Below are 12,824 nucleotides of genomic sequence, written 5' to 3'. Positions count from 1 at the left end.
AGAGAGAAAGGTACAAAGACAGAGGAATGGGTGATGGATCTCCTCCATCCATCAGAGAGAGGTGTGCAGACAGCTGTGGGTGTTCAAACTCTAAAAACAGTCCTGCCACATTTAACAAGTAACTTATTCAACAGGAAAAGTAAATTAAAATGGAGGACAGACCCCGCCCACCCCCCTTCCCCCCACCCACCCCTTCCCCCCAGAGAGCCAAGCTGTGCACGTGTCTGAAACTCATGCATGTGAATACAAGTCATGTGACACAGGGTTTGGGAGAGACAGGAAGCAGGTGGAGGGATGTAAAGACTGAAGGTTCCACTGACATACAGGAAGGATTTGAGTTGTTGAGCCATTGTTGTGACAGAGAGATGGAGAGAGAGAAAAAGGGAGACAGAGAGAGAGAGAGAGAGAGATGGAAAGAGGGGGAGCGGGAAGCATCTCAGGAGAGGGTGACACCTGAAACAAACATGGCCGACATATAAACAGAGCAGAGTCGGAAAAAAAACAACAAACAAGAGTGAGAGAGGTGGAGAAAAAGAGTAAGGGGGAAAGAGAGTAAGGGAGGGTGAGGGGGGGAGGTAGGCGGAGAGAGAGGGAGAGAAGAAAGAGACAGAGAGAGACAGGAGGGAGAGAGAGAGGGAGAGGGGAGACAGGGAGGGGGAGGCAGAGAGAGAGGGAGAGAATGAGGGAGGGGGGAAGAGAGGAAGGGAGAGAGAGAGAGAGATGGTGAGAGGAGATAGGGAAAGAGAGAGGGAGAGAGAAAGACAGGAAGAGAGAGAGAGAGGGGAGAAGGAAAGAGGGTCCTCATCAACCCAAAACATGCACAACAGATTAAGTCCTCCAGCAAAGAGACACATTTAACCCAGAGACACTGAAGGACGGGTCAAATGCAGGTTTAACCCAGAGACACTGAAGGACGGGTCAAATGCAGGTTTAACCCAGAGACACTGAAGGACGAGTCAAATGCAGGTTTAACCCAGAGACACTGAAGGACGGGTCAAATGCAGGTTTAACCCAGAGACACTGAAGGACGAGTCAAATGCAGGTTTAACCCAGAGACACTGAAGGACGGGTCAAATGCAGGTTTGACCCACTCTTTAAATAACATTCTGCAATAGAAGAACATTTGTTTAACATTCATTAGTGTCTCTTCCTTACATCTCTCTCCTCTTCCTCTCTTTCTATATTTTCTCTGCCCCCTCTCCTCCTCCTCTGTCTCCATTTTTTCTTCCCCCTGCCTCTCGTTCTCCCCCCTCTCTTTCCTCCTCACTCTTCCATCCTCCTTCTCTTTCCTCCTGTCCCTCCTCTCCTCCTACCTCTACACATCTCTTCCCCTTCTCTTCCCTCCCTCTTTCTTTTTCTCCCATCCTCTCTCTTTCTTCTCATATATCTCCTCTCCTCCTCAACCCCCTCTTTTTCCTCACCTGTGTCAGCTCTGACTCCCCTCTCCCCCCTCTCCCTCTCTTCTTCACCTCTGTCACTCCTGTCTGAATCTCATTACTTTTGTCTTTATCTCGTCTTCGGACACTGATGATTCTGATCCACCGGGGAGCGCCGCCATCGCCGACTTCACACGGCGAGATGGAGCTGTCCGCAAAATGTCAACTTCCTGTTTGAGCCACGTCAGAAACAAACCTCAAGAGAACCAGGATTAAACCAGGTCTAAACCTTGTCTAAAACCAGGACTGAACCAGGTCTAAATCAGGTCTAAACCAGGACTAAACCAGGACTAAACCAGGACTAATCCAGAACTAAACCAGGACTAAACCAGGACTAAACCAGAACTAATCCAGGACTAATCCAGAACTAAACCAGGACTAAACCAGGACTAATCCAGAACTAAACCAGGACTAACTCAGGACTAAACCAGGACTAATCCAGGACTAAACCAGGACTAATCCAGAACTAAACCAGGACTAATCCAGAACTAAACCAGGACTAAACCAGGTCTAAACCAGGACTAATCCAGAACTAATCCAGGACTAAACCAGGACTAAACCAGGATTAAACCAGGACTAAACCAGGACTAATCCAGAACTAATCGAGGACTAAACCAGGACTAAACCAGGACTAAAAGAGGACTAAACCAGGATTAAACCAGGTCTAAAAGAGGACTAAACCAGGTCTAAACCAGGACTAAACCAGGACTAATCCAGAACTAAACCAGGACTAAACCAGGTCTAAACCAGGACTAATCCAGAACTAATCCAGGACTAAACCAGGACTAAACCAGGACTAAAAGAGGACTAAACCAGGTCTAAACCAGGACTAAACCAGGACTAAAAGAGGACTAAACCAGGTCTAAACCAGGACTAAACCAGGACTAAACCAGGACTAAACCAGGACTAATCCAGAACTAAACCAGGACTAAACCAGGACTAAACCAGAACTAATCCAGGACTAATCCAGAACTAAACCAGGACTAAACCAGGACTAATCCAGAACTAAACCAGGACTAACTCAGGACTAAACCAGGACTAATCCAGGACTAAACCAGGACTAATCCAGAACTAAACCAGGACTAATCCAGAACTAAACCAGGACTAAACCAGGACTAAACCAGGTCTAAACCAGGACTAATCCAGAACTAATCCAGGACTAAACCAGGACTAAACCAGGATTAAACCAGGACTAAACCAGGACTAATCCAGAACTAATCGAGGACTAAACCAGGACTAAACCAGGACTAAAAGAGGACTAAACCAGGATTAAACCAGGTCTAAAAGAGGACTGAACCAGGACTAAAAGAGGACTAAACCAGGACTAAACCAGGTCTAAACCAGGACTAATCCAGAACTAATCCAGGACTAAACCAGGACTAAACCAGGACTAAAAGAGGACTAAACCAGGTCTAAACCAGGACTAAACCAGGACTAATCCAGAACTAAACCAGGACTAAACCAGGTCTAAACCAGGACTAATCCAGAACTAATCCAGGACTAAACCAGGACTAAACCAGGACTAAACCAGGATTAAACCAGGACTAAACCAGGACTTATCCAGAACTAATCGAGGACTAAACCAGGACTAAACCAGGACTAAAAGAGGACTAAACCAGGACTAAACCAGGTCTAAAAGAGGACTGAACCAGGACTAAACCAGGACTAAAAGAGGACTAAACCAGGACTAAACCAGGTCTAAAACAGGACTAATCCAGAACTAATCCAGAACTAAACCAGGACTAAACCAGGACTAAAAGAGGACTAAACCAGGTCTAAACCAGGTCTAAACCAGGACTAATCCAGAACTAATCCAGGACTAAACCAGGACTAAACCAGGACTAAACCAGGACTAAACCAGGTCTAAAAGAGGACTAAACCAGGACTAAACCAGGACTAAACCGGGACTAAACCGGGACTAAAAGAGGACTAAACCAGGTCTAAACCAGGACTAATCCAGAACTAATCCAGGACTAAACCAGGACTAAACCAGGACTAAAAGAGGACTAAACCAGGACTAAACCAGGCCTAAACCAGGACTAATCCAGAACTAATCCAGGACTAAACCAGGGCTAAACCAGGACTAAACCAGGACTAAAAGAGGACTAAACCAGGTCTAAACCAGGACTAATCCAGGACTAAACCAGGTCTAAACCAGGACTAAACCAGGACTAAACCAGGTCTAAAAGAGGACTAAACCAGGACTAAACCAGGACTAAACCATGCTGTGCACATGCTGTATACGTGCCGTGTAAATGCACCTCGGCCAAAAAGTTATTTGTTGATTTTCCTCCAATTTCAGCTCAGAACAGTCAGGTCCACATGAGTCTAATATGAGAGACAGAGTTTTGTTCTAATGTTTTCAATGTAAAGTGAATTAGAGCCAGAGTCGATGGGGCAGGAAGCACCGATCATGATCATTTCATATTTAAGACACGCTGGCCATTTATATATACACACTATGGTCGCAGGTTAGCCGTGTCCGTTTATATATACGCACTATGGTCGCAGGTTAGCCGTGTCCGTTTATATATGCGCACTATGCTCGCAGGTTAGCCGTGTCCGTTTATATATGCGCACTATGCTCGCAGGTTAGCCGTGTCCGTTTATATATGCGCACTATGCTCGCAGGTTAGCCGTGTCCGTTTATATATGCGCACTATGCTCGCAGGTTAGCCGTGTCCGTTTATATATACGCACTATGCTCGCAGGTTAGCCGTGTCCGTTTATATATACGCACTATGCTCGCAGGTTAGCCGTGTCCGTTTATATATACGCACTATGCTCGCAGGTTAGCCGTGTCCATTTATATATACGCACTATGCTCGCAGGTTAGCCGTGTCCATTTATATATACGCTCTATGCTCGCAGGTTAGCCGTGTCCATTTATATATACGCTCTATGCTCGCAGGTTAGCCGTGTCCATTTATATATACGCTCTATGCTCGCAGGTTAGCCGTGTCCATTTATATATACGCACTATGCTCGCAGGTTAGCCGTGTCCATTTATATATACGCACTATGCTCGCAGGTTAGCCGTGTCCATTTATATATACGCTCTATGCTCGCAGGTTAGCCGTGTCCATTTATATATACGCACTATGCTAGCAGGTTAGCCGTGTCCATTTATATATACGCTCTATGCTCGCAGGTTAGCCGTGTCCATTTATATATACGCTCTATGCTAGCAGATTAGCCGTGTCCATTTATATATACACACTATGCTAGCAGATTAGCCGTGTCCATTTATATATACACACTATGCTAGCAGATTAGCCGTGTCCATATATATATATACACACTATGCTAGCAGATTAGCCGTGTCCATTTATATATACACACTATGGGCCTGACTCTGAATCATTAACCAGATTTAAAATATGACCTTACACAACAAAATGCATCCACAAAGTGCACAAACTCACAAGAATCCATCTGGAGGGACCAGCGGTTGATAGTTGATATTAGTTGATATTATTAGTCGATATTATTAGCTAATTTTATTAGTTGATAGTATTAGTTAATTTTATTATGTGTTGATAGTTGATATTATTAGTTGATATCATTAGTTGATATCATTAGTTGATATCATTAGTTGATATTATTAGTTGATATCATTAGTTGATATTATTTGTTGATATTATTAGTTGATATCATTAGTTGATATCATTAGTTGATATTATTAGTTGATATCATTAGTTGATATTATTAGCTGATGTTATTAGTGGTTGATAGTTGATATTATTAGTTGATATTATTAGCTGATGTTATTAGCAGTTGATAGTTGATATTATTAATTGATATCATTAGTTGACATTATTAGCTGATGTTATTAGTGGTTGATATTATTAGTTGATATTATTAGTTGATATCATTAGTTGATGTTATTAGTTGATATTATTAGTTGCTCTTATTAGCTGTTGATATTTGATATTATTAGTTGATATCGTTAGTTGATATTATTAGTTCATATTATTTGTTGATATCATTAGTTGATATCATTAGTTGATATCATTAGTTGATATTATTAGTTGATATCACTAGTTGATATCATTAGTTGATATTATTAGTTGATATCATTAGTTGATATCATTAGTTGATATTATTAGTTGATATCACTAGTTGATATCATTAGTTGATATTATTAGTTGGTATTATTAGTTGATATCATTAGTTGATATTATTAGTTCATGTTATTAGCTGTTGATAGTTGATACTATTAGTTGATATCATTAGTTGATGTTATTTGTTGATATTATTAGTTGATATCATTAGTTGATGTTATTAGTTGATATTATTAGTTGATATCATTAGTTGATATTATTAGTTGATGTTATTAGCTGTTGATAGTTGATATTATTAGTTGGCATTATTAGTCGATATCATTAGTTGATATCATTAGTTGATATTATTAGTTGATATTATTAGTTGATATCATTAGTTGAAATTATTAGTTGATGTTATTAGTTGATATCATTAGTTGATGTTATTAGCTGTTGATAGTTGATATTATTAGTTGGTATTATTAGTTGATATCATTAGTCGATATTATTAGTTCATGTTATTAGCTGTTGATAGTTGATATTATTAGTTGATATCATTAGTTGATATCATTAGTTGATATCATTAGTTGATATTATTAGTTGATATCATTAGTTGATGTTATTAGTTGATATTATTAGTTGCTGTTATTAGCTGTTGATATTTGATATTATTAGTTGATATCGTTAGTTGATATTATTAGTTGATATTATTAGTTGATATCATTAGTTGATATCATTAGTTGATATTATTAGTTGATATCACTAGTTGATATCATTAGTTGATATTATTAGTTGATATTATTAGTTGATATCATTAGTTGATATCATTAGTTGATATCATTAGTTGATATCATTAGTTGATATTATTAGTTGATATCATTAGTCGATATTATTAGTTCATGTTATTAGCTGTTGATAGTTGATATTATTAGTTGATATCATTAGTTGATATCATTAGTTGATATCATTAGTTGATATTATTAGTTGATATCATTAGTTGATGTTATTAGTTGATATTATTAGTTGCTGTTATTAGCTGTTGATATTTGATATTATTAGTTGATATCGTTAGTTGATATTATTAGTTGATATTATTAGTTGATATCATTAGTTGATATCATTAGTTGATATTATTAGTTGATATCACTAGTTGATATCATTAGTTGATATTATTAGTTGATATTATTAGTTGATATCATTAGTTGATATCATTAGTTGATATCATTAGTTGATATTATTAGTTGATATCATTAGTTGATGTTATTAGCTGTTGATAGTTGATATTATTAGTTGGTATTATTAGTTGATATTATTAGTTGGTATTATTAGTTGATATCATTAGTTGATATTATTAGTTCATGTTATTAGCTGTTGATAGTTGATATTATTAGTTGATGTCATTAGTTGATGTTATTTGTTGATATTATTAGTTGATATCATTAGTTGATGTTATTAGTTGATATTATTAGTTGATATCATTAGTTGATATTATTAGTTGATATCATTAGTTGATATCATTAGTTGAAATTATTAGTTGATGTTATTAGTTGATATCATTAGTTGATGTTATTAGCTGTTGATAGTTGATATTATTAGTTGGTATTATTAGTTGATATCATTAGTCGATATTATTAGTTCATGTTATTAGCTGTTGATAGTTGATATTATTAGTTGATATCATTAGTTGATGTTATTAGTTGATATTATTAGTTGATATCATTAGATGATCTTATTAGTTGATATCATTAGTTGATATTAGTTGATATCATTAGATGATGTTATTAGTTGATATCATTAGTTGATATTATTAGTTGATATCATTAGATGATGTTATTTGTTGATATTATTAGTTGATATCATTAGTTGATATTATTAGTTGATATCATTAGTTGATATCATTAGTTGATATTATTAGTTGATATTATTAGTTGTTATTATTAGTTCATATCATTAGATGATGTTATTAGTTAATATCATTAGTTGATATTATTAGTTGATATCTTTAGATGATGTTATTAGTTGATATTATTAGTTGATATCTTTAGATGATGTTATTAGTTGATATTATTAGTTGATATTATTAGTTGATATTATTAGTTGATATCATTAGTTGATATTATTAGTTGTTATTATTAGTTGATATCATTAGATGATGTTATTAGTTGATATCATTAGTTGATATTATTAGTTGATATCATTAGTTGATATCATTAGATGATGTTATTAGTTGATATCATTAGTTGATATTATTAGTTGATATTATTAGTTGATATTATTAGTTGATATTATTAGTTGATATCATTAGTTGATATTATTAGTTGATATCATTAGTTGATATTATTAGTCGATATCTTTAGATGATGTTATTAGTTGATATCATTAGTTGATATTATTAGTTGATATCTTTAGATGATGTTATTAGTTGATATCTTTAGATGATGTTATTAGTTGATTTCATTAGTTGATATTATTAGTTGATATCTTTAGATGATGTTATTAGTTGATTTTATTAGTTGATATCTTTAGATGATGTTATTAGTTGATATTATTAGTTGATATCTTTAGATGATGTTATTAGTTGATATTATTAGTTGATATCTTTAGATGATGTTATTAGTTGTTATTATTAGTTGATATCATTAGATGATGTTATTAGTTGATATCATTAGTTGATATTATTAGTTGATATCATTAGATGATGTTATTAGTTGATATCATTAGTTGATATTATTAGTTGTTATTATTAGTTGATATCGTTAGATGATGTTATTAGTTGATATCATTAGTTGATATTATTAGTTGATTTCATTAGTTGATATCATTAGATGACGTTATTAGTTGATATCTTTAGATGATATCATTAGTTAATATTATTAGTTGATGTTATTAGTTGATATCATTAGATGATATTAGTTGATATTATTAGTTGATATCATTAGATGATATTATTAGTTGATATCATTAGTTGATATCATTAGTTGATATTATTAGTTGATATCATTAGTTGATATTATTAGTTGATATCATTAGTTGATATCATTAGTTGATATCATTAGTTGATATCATTAGTTTATGTTATTAGTTGATATCATTAGTTGATATTATTAGTTGATATCATTAGTTGATATTATTAGTTGATATCATTAGAATCAGAATCAGAAAACTTTTATTGCCATAGTCTGTGAACACAGTTCACAAACTAGGAACTTGATTCGGTGAAAAAGTGCAACATAAACACACTGAATAAATACAAATACAAATACAAATAAGGGCATGCACAAAGTTAAAAAGATATGCTTAAAAAAATCAAATGAAATACTTAAAGGGAGAAAATATGTACAACAGCAGCATCAGAACAACAGTGCAAAGTGGCTTATTAAAGTGACCGGTGTTATAAAGTGTCCAGTTTAGTGCAGATATTATAAAGTGTTCATGAGACAAACAGCAGAGGGGAAGAAACTGTTCTTATGGCGAGAGGTTCTGGTCCCAATGGACCGTAGCCTCCTGCCAGAGGGAAGTGGCTCAAATAGTCCATGTCCAGGGTGAGAAGTGTCAGCTGCTATACGGCCTGCTCGCCGCACAGGTCGCACAGGTCCTGTATAGATGGAAGGAGCAGCCAATCACCTTCTCAGCAGAGGCACAATGCACTGCAGTCTCTGTCTGTCCCTGGCAGTGGCCCCAGCGAACCACACAGTGATGGAGGAGGTGAGGATGGACTCAATGATGGAAGTGTAAAACTGCACCATCATCTGGACTGACAGTTAGTTAGTTGTTATTATTAGTTGATATCATTTGTTGATATCATTAGTTGATATTATTAGTTGATAATATTAGTTGATATTATTAGTTGATATTATTAGTTGATATCATTAGTTGATATTATTAGTTGATATCTTTAGATGATATTATTAGTTGATATTATTAGTTGATATTATTAGTTGATATTATTAGTTGATATCATTAGTTGATATTATTAGTTTATGTTATTAGCTGTTGATAGTTGATATTATTAGTTGGCATTATTAGTTGATAACATTAGTTGATATCATTAGTCGATATTATTAGTTGATATCATTAGTTGATATTATTAGTTGATATCATTAGTTGATATTATTAGTTGTTATTATTAGTTCATATCATTAGATGATGTTATTAGTTGATATCATTAGTTGATATCATTAGTTGATATTATTAGTTGATAATATTAGTTGATATTATTAGTTGATAATATTAGTTGATATTATTAGTTGATATCATTAGTTAATATTATTAGTTGATATTATTAGTTGATATCATTAGATGATGTTATTAGTTGATATCAGATGATATTATTAGTTGATATCATTAGTTGATATCATTAGTTGAAATCATTAGATGATGTTATTAGTTGATATCTTTAGTTGATATCATTAGTTGATATTATTAGTTGATATCATTAGTTGATATTATTAGTTGATATTATTAGTTGATATTATTAGTTGATATCATTAGATGATGTTATTAGTTGATATTATTAGTTGATATTATTAGTTGATATCATTTGTTGATATCATTAGTTGATAATATTAGTTGATATTATTAGTTGATATCATTAGTTGATATTATTAGTTGATATCATTTGTTGATATCATTAGTTGATATTATTAGTTGATATCATTAGTTGATATTATTAGTTGATATTATTAGTTGATATCATTAGTTGATATCATTAGTTGATATTATTAGTTGATATCATTAGTTGATATTATTAGTTGATAATATTAGTTGATATCATTAGATGATGTTATTAGTTGATATCATTAGTTGATATCATTAGTTGATATTATTAGTTGATATCATTAGCTGTCTCCTGGTGTATACAATAGAACTTTCATGTTTCAGTCCTTAATGTTAATGTTCCATAGTCTATCATTTGAAAACGTCTGGGCCGTGTGTTTCTATGATCTCTCCCTCCTTCACTTTATTTTCTTACCTTTAGCAGACGTCTACCTCAGACTAAATGCTGCTGTTTGTCCCATAGCTTTAGCTGTTTGGCTTTAGCTCTTGTGGTGAATAAAATCTCTCCTCTGAGCCACTGCGACACTGCCAACCACAAAATACAGCGTTATTATTCACAGCAGAGCTTTTACTATCGTTTGAACTGTTGTGGAAAAATTACAATTCTAGATGAAAAGTTATCCATTTGTGAAGCCCGGAGAGTTATGAAATATAAAAAATGTTTATTCTTTGTTACAGCAGATACGTACAGGACGGGGCCCAGACCTGCTCTGGACACAGACTGGGAGCCTTCCTCTCCCCTAGGACATCTCTTCCCCTTGTCCTTAGTCTCCCAAGCATCTGAGCTCTGAGTATTTATACCAGAATGACAAAGCCACACACCCATCAGATCATGAACTTTTACACCTGAGGACAGATAAGACATCAAAGACTTTCCTGGAGGATGGGACGGAGTCTTCACACATGTTAATGTCTGGTGAGGGTCTCTGCATTTAAACAGAGAGCACACTTAAATTTCCATCACAGAATGTTTCGATGTTGTTATCATGTTGTTATCACTTCTGGGTTAGACACTAGTCCATCTGCACATTTGTGTCCAGTATTTGGTGCAGAACTCTCTGAACATTATATAAATAATGTGGAACCTTCCTCTTTGTTATCTCTATGCATAACTGTTGTAAAAATACTGCGGGCTTGTGCTATGCTCCCGCCCACTTTCTACATGTGCCCAATCACGCACCAGCTGAACAAAAACAATCAATGACACAGAGGGGAAAGAGCGCCAGCATCAAAGACAGAAAAGAGACAATTTGACAGATGGACATAGCAGCCAATCAGTGCAAACAGACACAGAGCAGGAGGCCGTCAGCACTGGGACTGTGAGGCAAGACAGGTTTATTTGTATAGTACAATTTATACACAAAGTAATTCAAAGTGCTTTAAAGAATAAGAAATACATTAAAATCACAATACAACAAATCAAAACATAAATAATCACAAATAATCATCATAAAAAGAACATTAAAAGATCAGAGTACAGAATAAAAACCTTTCAGTCGTATGCACAGATAAACACAACTGTTTTGAGCCTGGATTTAAACATTGTCAAAGTCGAGGCCTGTCTCACATCTTCAGAAAGAATGTTCCAGGTTTTAACTACATAAAACTAAAACTGATTCCCCATGTTTAGTCCTGGTTTAGTCCTGGTTTAGTCCTGGTTTAGTCCTGGTTTAGTCCTGGTTTAGTCCCGGTTTAGTCCCGGTTTAGTCCTGGTTTAGTCTGTTTTTAGTCCTGGTTTAGTCCCGGTTTAGTCCTGGTTTAGTCCCGGTTTAGACCTGGTTTAGTCCCAGTTTAGTCCTGGTTTAGTCCTGGTTTAGTCCCGGTTTAGACCTGGTTTAGTCCCAGTTTAGTCCTGTTTTAGTCCCGGTTTAGTCCTGGTTTAGTCCTGGTTTAGTCCCGGTTTAGTCCCGGTTTAGTCCTGGTTTAGTCCTGGTTTAGTCCTGGTTTAGCCCTGGTTTAGTCCTGGTTTAGTCCCGGTTTAGTCCTGGTTTAGTCCCGGTTTAGTCCCAGTTTAGTCCTGGTTTAGTCCCGGTTTAGTCCTGGTTTAGTCCTGGTTTAGTCTTGGTTTAGGCCTGGTTTAGTCTTGGTTTAGTCCTGGTTTAGTCCTGGTTTAGTCCTGGTTTAGTCCTGGTTTAGTCCTGGTTTAGTCCTGACTCTGGGCACCAGCAGGAGGCCGGTCCCTGACGTCCTCAGAGTGTCAGATGGTTCATGTGGCTCATGTGGGAGATGTTCTTTGGTGCTGGTCCATGGAGAGACTTGTTCACACTGAGCTGCTTTAAAGTCTCTGAGCCACAGGACACATGAGTGAAGTACTTCCTGGTTCTAGTCAGGACCTGAGCAGCAGTGTTCTGGATGTTCTGTTCTGTCTTGAGGCTCGTTTGGAGAGGCCAGTGAGCAGGACGTTACAGTATCTAACCTACTGGAGACAAACACATAAGTCTCTCTAAGTCTGGTTTTGACAGTTTACCTTTGATTACCAGTATCACCCCTACATTTCTAGCCTGATTTAAAGGTTTTAGAGAGAGACTGGAGGTGACTGCTGACACTTTTTCTTTGTTTCTGTGGACCAGTTTAGTTGGAGAAAGTTGTTTTTCCTCCACACACTGATCTGTTGATGCTGTGAGTGAATCCACTGGTCCATATTCACCTGCTGCAGTGAGACATAGATCTGAGTGTCATCTGCAGAGTTGTGGTGTGACACATTATTGCTGCGTATTAACTGTCCTATGGCTCTGTCTGTAAGCTCCTGGAGATGGCTTTAAGACCAGAGCCCACAGAGTTCTAGCAG

Source organism: Periophthalmus magnuspinnatus, chromosome 22, assembly GCF_009829125.3.
Source record: "Periophthalmus magnuspinnatus isolate fPerMag1 chromosome 22, fPerMag1.2.pri, whole genome shotgun sequence".
Lineage (NCBI taxonomy): Eukaryota > Metazoa > Chordata > Actinopteri > Gobiiformes > Gobiidae > Periophthalmus > Periophthalmus magnuspinnatus.
This window is presented reverse-complemented; position numbering follows the sequence as displayed.